The following is a 7,225-nucleotide window of genomic DNA, read 5'->3' on the forward strand; positions in this document are numbered from 1 at the left end:
TTTTTCTTTGAAAAAACCCCAAAGCCAATATTACAACACATAAGTAAAAAAAAATCAAAGTGGTTAAATCGCAAAAGATGGAAACTTTTGAATTAGAAGTGAAAAAATCAAATTAATCAAAGGGGTTAAATTACCAAAGATTAAAACTTTAAACTTAAATTGTCAAAGATTAAAACTTTAGGGTTAAAAAGGAAACAAAGATTAAAATTTTAAACTTAAATTGCCAAATATTAAAACTTTAGGGTATGTCAAAGATTAAAACCTTAGGGTTTAAAAGGAAACAAAAATTAAAACTTTAAACTTAAATTGTCAAAAAATTAAAAGTTTAAGGTTAGAAAAGAAAAGAAAATTTCCATTTTTTTTGAAAGCTTCCCAAAGCTAAAGTTACAACATACATATGCACATATAAGTTGCTTCTTTATAAGGTTTTAATATCATTTTTTGTTGTCATTTGTATTTATATTGTTCGTGTTTCTTTCTATCTTTGAGAAAATTAAGTCATGACATATTTGAGTGTCAAAACTAAAAATCAAGTTATTGGATTGACACACGTTTCTAAACCTGTACTAAGTTACGACAAGGAACCAAACCCGTAAAGTTGGACGAAATCGATTTATCAAAATGAAGTATCACACTTACTTAAGCTTAAGAAGTTAGATGCGCTGCCGTAATATGTGAAAGACTCATTGTTATGAAACTTGTGCATAAAACTTATTACAACGATATATCTATCTTGCGAAGATACATCATTGTAAATATTTGACGAGCATTTGTGAAGCTGATCAAATATACCAATTGCAACACCACACATTAACCTTGCAATGTTTGACGCACTATTCTTAAGATTTGGACGCACTGCCATATGTATATGATTGATGCATCACTGCAAACATGTGCATCAAAATTAATTACAACAATGTAGTAACCTTGTAATGTTTTGACATTTTGTTTTTGAGGTTTGGAAGCGTTGTTTTGTACATGTTTGACAGTGCTATAAAATGTGTGTCAAAAACAAATACAACAATAATGTCGACACGGTATTCTACATGTTTGGAAGAAATGCTATGACCTTGTGATTCAAAACTAAATACAACATACAATAACCTGTTATGTGCCCACTAACTCATTCCATGTTTTAGTAGTTGTCAAGTTTATTTTAGTACGTAGCTTATTTATTAATTAAGCATGTTTTAAGTTATAGATAGTGGGTCAAGATGGTGGGATAGTGGTTAATTAGTTGTTTAGCTTAGTATTTATAATGTAAGTCATTGGATGTTTTAGAGATATGAATGAGAAGAAATGAATTAGTCAGTTTCAAAAATCTCTAAATTCTCTCAAGTTCTTATCTATTTTCTTTGGATCAATTGGTTAACGATTTGGTTCGTATCATAACCATACAAAGAGTTGGCAATGTTTGACACCCTACTGTAATTATACGCGTTTCATTTAAAAACGGAACATATTTGTACGTTGAGAATTGCGAGTAACATATTTATATGTTGAGAATTATGAAAATCATTTAAGAAAGGAACATATTTATACGTTGAGAATGGTTAAAATCATAAAAGAAAGGATCATATTTATACGTTGAGAATTGCGAGGAACATATTTAAACGTTGAGAATTGTGAATACCACGTAATATAATTGTACATCCGGTTTTGAATGTGATACATATTAGGATGGAAGGTCTAAAAAGCGTCAAAGGTTGAATGTGATACATATTAGGGTGGAAGGTCTAAAAAGCGTCAAAGGTGACACCGTTATGGGGGTTATGCGAGGCAATTGGCCAATTGCACGCTATACATCATCCTAAAAAATATGAGTAGAGTTTGCTGGGCGAGTGAAAATCTTCATCTCACATATGTCAACAATACAATGCTAGGCAACCATATGCGTAGGTGCCAAGATAGATAAAAAAAGAGTAACAAACACAAACTAAGTATAAAAATTACAAAACATAATACATCGAGATCTATCTAATAATATTCTCCTCAAGCGGAACATCATACATGATAATCATGTTATTATTACATTTTTTTTATTTCAAAGTCGATACATAAATCACTACACATCAACACTCAAATCCCTCAAAAGACGGTACAACATATATAGAAACAAAACTACATATTACTTAAGTAGTACTAGAAATCTGCATGAGATCTTCAGCTGCTGCTTCAACATTTGTGGTGATGATGATGTGGTGGTGCTGGGTGGTGGTGGTGATGCGGTGGATGGTGGTGATGCACTAGTGGTGGTGGATGGTGATGATGCACTAGTGGTGGTGGATGGTGGTGATGTACCGGTGGTGGTGGATGGTGATGAATTGTAGGAGGTGGTGGATGGCAATGGTGATGGTGGATAGGAGCAGGCGGTGTATCGTGGTGGTGGTGGTGGTGAGGAGGAGGAGGAGGAGGGTGGTGGTGATTATGGTGGTGATGCGGTGGTGGGTGGTGGTGATGCATATTTCTCTGGTGTCGTTCTTCAATTTTCTAGAGGATATGATATTTTGTGAATGTGGTAGGTATGAGAATTAAACAAAGATTTGAATATTTATAGAGGAAGAATTTTGGGACACACGTTATTTCCTTAACATGGTGGTCATCTTACAATAATAAAAATAATAATAATAAGGGGTTTGTCACACACGTTATTTCCTTAACATAGTGGTTATCTTATTATCTTATCATATATGATGGATAAACGTGAACACAAAGTAATCCACACGTCGAACAACTAGGAAGCAGAATTTATTTAAATATATTTTCCTTTTCATTTTGCAATATGTATATTTTTGCACTATGTATATATACACACAGGAGACAGTATTTTTGCACTATGTATTATACACAAAGGAGACAGGACGTGCGGTGTATTAAACTGTCACGTGGCTGTGTCACATGCATCCATAATTTTTTAGCTATGTGTTATGATGAATGTATAATAAAAGTGTGCTACGTAAACCTCAAGTTGACAAGAAGGGTTGAGTTATACAAATTTAAAGTTTTAAAATATGTATTGTAATCCTGGAAAACATACTGAACAATTAAAAAATAGTAAATCACAATTTAACATGGTAACACATACATGGTAAGGTGAGTGCTAGCATGTTTAAATTAAAGCGCAAGTTTTATAATATACATAAAGTAGTAGGAATACCCGCGCTACGCTGCGGGGTTTCGGTCGATATCTATTTTGGTTCAGTATTACAACCAAAAGAAATACGCTCAAAAGAATATCGACACATGTTTTAGATCGACCAAAAAACATAAAAATAAATTTAAATTGGACAGCGGGATGATTTGATTTTAAATTAATTATAATTGGAAACGTAAATGTTATCTTAAATACAGCTTTAATGAAAAGAAACCTAAAACTAAACAGTAAACATGAAGAACTAAAAGTAAAAATAATAAAGTCCAGAAAAAAAATCAAGAAAGAATAAAAAAAGTCAATAGGATAAAAGCACTATACACATAACTTGCTAATTGTAATTTGCGTAAAACGTAGATCAACTGAAAACATACATAAAAATAAGCATGAAAACGAATTATATTTGACACATATTTCCGAAGAAAATTTACGTCGAATTGTAAACCAACTTAAATTTGACGTAAATTTTGTTCGGAAACACGTAGAGTAAAATATAATACATTTTCATTAAACGCTATAAATTCGAGTCACTTTACGTTTCGACACCGCTACGACACGCCATAACTATTTTCTTACGTTCTTATTTTTAGGGGTAACTTTGTAGAATAGTAACCAAGTTTTAAAAGTGTTTCAATTACACTAGTACAAATTATGATTTTTTTAGCTAAAAAAATATTATTTTGGGCGGTTACATACATAAACCGCCCAAAATCATACAAACATAGCACAAAATAATTTTACACGCACAAATAAATGGTTTTTTTGAGTTGTTTTAAATCATGGCTAAAAAAATACATTTTTTTTGGTGCATGGATAACAGACTAGCTCGAATAAAGGGTTTTAATCGTATTTAATAATGAAAAAATCTTAACAGGCTAATTACGGATTGATTAAAGCATAACCCTCCCCCAAAACCCCGCCATCACTTTTCACCATCCCGCGCCGATCTTCTTCCAAAACCACCATCAGTTTTCATCCAGAGATTAACTTCATAAATTCTTCATCCAGAGATTTCATCTTGGCTGTAGTTCAGATTTCATAGAAAATCATCGCCTTCAGTTTTTCTTCCAACACTCCTTGGTAAGAAACCCTAGTTTTATCAATTATCTTCTTAAATTCTTTATTTCAGTACAAAACTGTGAATAAAATTCTTTATTATGTTGGATATATGTTGAATTTTGCTAGATAAATATGATTCCATGTGTGGCCCTTATGTCAGATTCGATATACTTTTGAGTGGTTTATGCGCGTATCTCATGTGGTCCCGTGTTTTATATATATATGGTTTACTTTTAGTTGAGACTTTCTATGTCATCTACTGATTTGAATCATATTGTTTACTCTTTTTTATGAGGTTATGAAGCTGTGTGGATCATATTGTTTACTCTTTTTATATGATGTTCGTTAATTTGGGTTTTTTTTTTTTTTTTATTTTAGTGTGGAAAATGTCTAAACGTGGGAGAGGGAAACGTGGAGGGTGATTACGTACCGTTTCTAATATTATAGATAATATTATATTATTAAAGATGCAAAAGAGGCACGAGTAGAGTCTATTAAACTAGTAAGTGAATGTATATTTATTTGTGTATATATATACGTATATATATATATATATATATATATGTTAAAGTCAAATTTCTTAACAATTGTATATATTACATAGTCCGAAAATAGAAATGAAGGCAGATGGCAGTTATTTTTCTGGGGTGGAGGATCCGCTAAGTAGGCTACTTGGACGGGAACATGGAGGGACGTACTATTTCTAATATTATAGGTAATATTATATTATTATATAGATAAATATATAATGAGTTTTTGGATTTAATACTTGTGGTTAAATATTGATTAAAGGACGCACACAGGTTAAGGAAGGATTATTTCATGGTGGGCTTGAGCACTAAGTGTTTAATACTTGTGGTTAAATATTGGTTACATATTGATTAAAGGACGCACAAAGGCTAAGGGAGCACTAAATAGTCAAACGGACGTGTCCACCACTCAAAGTTTAGGGGTGGTTTGCGATTATGGAGGGGTGGGCTTGAGCCCTAGTATCCGTGGCGCGAGTGATGTTGGTGGATCCCATATTCATTATCCACCTATAGAGGTAATTATATTTGTACAATGTTTTATATATAATATTATTTTTAAAAATGTTGTCTCATTTTGTAGGAGCATGCTGAATGTGAATTGTTATTCTCGGGCCCTTCTACGAAAGAAAAAGTAGTCGGTCCACGGCTTGTGTATCCTACTATGGATAGGTTATTAGATGAGGTTCAAAGGGAGGACGACTATGTGAAAGTCAAAGTAGATATTATCAATCAAAAATTCGAGAGCAGTCCTCTCCTTCCAGTTTCATGTTATGGCGAGGTTACAGATTTAGGTGATGCTCATGGTAAATATGTTCAATGGCCACGTTTTGCCATAAAGGTAATTTAATATACGTTATACATATGACTTTATTTACTCTTTTAATAAGACTTCTGCTAATGTGTTTGTTAAATTGTAGCTTTTGAACACAGAGACAACTCCCCAAAACCAAGACTGACAAAAAAAAGTGGAAGATGTCACATGTTATGAGCCACAGGTTAGTGATCTGGTTACTTTGGTCTAGGTAATATATATTTTATATTGCAACACTTTGAGTTTTTAAACATAGTTGAATTTTTAACCTTGTAATTTTTTTTGTTTGATATCAGATATTTGTATAACAAAGTATTTTACAAAATAGTTCCAGAAGACCCTAAAGTTGCCTACTTCAATATCCACAAAATAATTGGAAAAGAGTGCGAGACAAATTTTGCAAGTGTAAAAGAACACTTGTTAAGTGTCTACAAACTTAAAAAGGGCACAAAATATTTTCTTCCACCCTTTTTATAGGTAATATATATTTTATTGTTTTTTAGTGTATTCAAGTTAATTTTCTTTAGTTTATTACACTATTTTTATACCTTTCTTTTTTCTAGCGCCCATTGGGTTTTGTTTATCGTTTCTCCTAAGGAACGAAGTGTTTGGATTTTAGATTCGACTTTGGTTAAGGCCCACAAGAATAAAGATGATTATCCTCTTTCGAGAGCAATAGAATCTTCTTTTGGAAATGGACTTACATGGACCATGGTTCAAGTATGTTATCAGTAATATACACGGATTAATTCTCTTATATTTTATACAATTAAGTGATTATTTTAGTAACTGAATTTTTCTTTTAAATTTAAAGCAGTGTATGCAACAAGACAGGTCTTGGGAGTGTGGGTTCATGGTGATTTGGTTTATGTTCCAGTTTCGTTTGAAGAAGCAATTTTGTTTTCCAAACAATGTAAGTATTCCTTTTAGAATTTACTTATTTTGACTTTAGCATGTTGCGGTTATCAATCCGAGTTTACAGTTATATTATTCGGGTTTTGTGTTTATTTTTGGTGTTTCGGGTTAACTAATATATGTTATTTGATTTCTTTTTAGATTTGGACCCAAATAACAAGCGTAACATAAGAGGAAATTGACATGTCGGTTGAAAACATCATGACGCGGTTTTTTAAGAGTTTAGGTTGGTTGAATACATCATGATGTAGTTTTTTAAGATTGATAGCTTATTGTTGTAGGTTAGGTTAGTGTAGTATTTGAACAACTTTTGTGAACTTTGAAAGTTATTATGTAATCAAAAGGTTCTATGATAGTGACTGAGTTTTATTTGTTTTTGTTCTTGCTGTGTATACACTTTTCTAACTAGCCATTATTTTGAGCTCTTCCATTACCCATTATTTTGAGCCAACATTACCCATTATTTTGAGCCAACATTTTGTTTTAGGCATTATTAATTCTCGGCGGTTGGGATATTAAACCACCGCCCAAAATCACAAAATCATAAATTTTTGACATGTTTTTTTTTTGGCGGAGTTTGTTTCATTTTGGGTAGGTTTTTAACCGCTGAAATTAATCGTACATCTTTTCCTGCGACATTTGTTTAGGTGGTCATAAAACCGTTCATAATCCCCATTTACACCGCCTAAACAAATCATTTTTGTTGTAGTTAGTTCACTCAAGTTTCAAAAATGTTCCAATCAGGTCATTCAATATTCA

The 7,225-nt window shown here is 32.2% G+C and overlaps 1 long non-coding RNA gene across 4 annotated transcripts; it reads left to right on the forward strand.

Annotated features, from left to right (window-relative positions):
• The first annotated feature begins 4,591 nt into the window (after positions 1–4,591).
• On the forward strand, positions 4,592–6,837 carry LOC118487670. Of its 4 annotated transcripts, none has more exons than XR_004882562.1 (9): positions 4,592–4,712; positions 4,815–4,925; positions 5,003–5,255; positions 5,321–5,578; positions 5,658–5,735; positions 5,848–6,028; positions 6,115–6,271; positions 6,366–6,464; positions 6,608–6,837. It is a non-coding gene; the product is annotated as an uncharacterized LOC118487670 (long non-coding RNA). The 4 variants fall into 4 exon arrangements; XR_004882559.1 differs by having other exon boundaries at positions 6,369–6,464; XR_004882563.1 differs by having other exon boundaries at positions 6,171–6,271; positions 6,369–6,464.
• Positions 6,838–7,225: the final 388 nt, after the last annotated feature.

This window comes from Helianthus annuus, chromosome 2 (genome assembly GCF_002127325.2).
Source record: "Helianthus annuus cultivar XRQ/B chromosome 2, HanXRQr2.0-SUNRISE, whole genome shotgun sequence".
NCBI lineage: Eukaryota > Viridiplantae > Streptophyta > Magnoliopsida > Asterales > Asteraceae > Helianthus > Helianthus annuus.